The sequence below is a fragment of the Cynocephalus volans genome, chromosome 4 (genome assembly GCF_027409185.1).
Source record: "Cynocephalus volans isolate mCynVol1 chromosome 4, mCynVol1.pri, whole genome shotgun sequence".
NCBI classification, from domain to species: domain Eukaryota; kingdom Metazoa; phylum Chordata; class Mammalia; order Dermoptera; family Cynocephalidae; genus Cynocephalus; species Cynocephalus volans.
Window position 1 is genome coordinate 125,404,117 of NC_084463.1, and position 1,953 is coordinate 125,406,069.

Sequence of the window (1,953 nt, forward strand, 5' to 3'; positions counted from 1 at the left end):
ACATTCCAAGATGAGAACACAAAACGATTTTAGGACATTTGTTCTGAAACTCATAAATTAAGAGTTAGTTATAAATGGGATACAGAAAATTAAAGTCCAGGATGGTGGGTTGGAACAAGATTATAAAGGACTTGATTTTATTGAGGAATTAACCATAGTTTCCAAGTTGAGGGGTTACAATGTAATTATTCCATGATTTATATCAGGAGTCAGCAAATTAATGGCTTGTGGGCCAAATCTGATCTGTGGCCCATTTTTACAAGCAAAATTTTCTTGGAACACAGCCACGCCTATTCATTTAGGTATTTTATGTGGCTGCTTTCAATGCCAAGTTGAGTAATTTTAAGAAAGACAATATCACTGGCAAAAACCAGATAATAAAAATATTTATTATCTGGCCCATTACAGAAAAATTTTTCTGACTATTGATTCTGTAGAGTAATGGTTAGTTTTATGTGTCACTTGTCTGGGCCATGGGATGCCCAGATATTTGCTCAAACATTACTCTAGTGTTTCTGTAAGGTTGTTCTTGGATGAGATTAACATTTGATTTGGCAGACTGAGTAAAGCAAATTGTCCTCCATAATATGGGTAAGGTCTCATCCAATCAATTGAAAGTCAGAGTAGAACAAAAAGCTGGCCCTCTTCCAGCAAGAGAGAATTTTCCTGTCTTACTGTCTTCACGATGAGACCACAACTCCTTCCAGTTCAACAGCAGCTTCCAGCCATTGGACTCAAACTGGGACACCAGCTCTGCAGATATTGGACTTGCCAAGCTTCCATAATTGCATCCTGACTAATACTCATGGTCTTGTTTTTTTTTTAGATAGAAATAGCTTTATTTTTTTCATTAAAGCTTTATTAAATGGATTGTTCAAAGCAAATACAAGAGCAAAAAATATAACATGCAATCAATCTTATTTTGCCTTATAGTCACTGGTTTTAAGAATACACACTTGAGTAACTTCTAATTCAAGCATTTCCAAACTATTTCCACTTCATTGATTTCTTAAGTTAGCAACAATAGATACATTTCAGTTAACTGTTCATCATACTCTTTCTCATGTTTATTTATACTGAAATAATATAATGCCTATAAAATCAAACCATATACTGTTCAGAAATCTGAAAAGTTTCCTTTATGTAATAGATTCTGATATGTTAAGAAATCACACACAACTGATATTTGCAAAATGGATGAAAAATAGGATGAGCCATTTGAAAGCAAACATAAACAGTAGTAATTTCTTATCTAAATAATTTTAATCCAATGAATGCTATATTCATCTGAGAATAGCCTCTATTTTTAGAATATAAAAAGTACTCAGATCACATCAAAAAAATAAGATAATGAAAATCTCACAGAACTGAAGTAATTTAAATGAAGATGTAACATACGGAATCAAAATTATATCTTTGCTTTCAAGACAGGGAGATATGTGTGAATTTACTTGAAATCAGAAGAGGAGTACAACACTAAAATTGTTAATTTTAAAAGTAGACAAATAGCAGTGTGCAGGGGGAGATTGCAGGAAGGGAAGCAGTTAGAAGCAAAGGAAACAGGTAGGGAGGGGCACTTAAACCATGTGATTTATGATGGGGACATGAACTACACCTGAGATGATTGCAACGGAAAGGCAAGAATAAATACAAGAAACACACATCGTGGTTATGGATTCTCAAAATATTTTTCTTTTAATATAAGAAGAAAGCCCCTTAAATCTGTTCATGACAATAAGAAAATGGCAAAACTGTCATTCTTGGATTAAGGATACCAGTTCTCTCTAATCTCTATGGAGTTTTACACTTCTAGGAAGTTCTGAATTCAGTAGAAAAAAAAGAGTAAAATTCCTAGAATTCTTTTATTATCAATTCTAGAGCTTCAAAGATAGAGTATTTAAAAGGTCCCTTTTAATCAAAGGTGCAAAGGCATCTTTCTAAAGTATGGTGGGA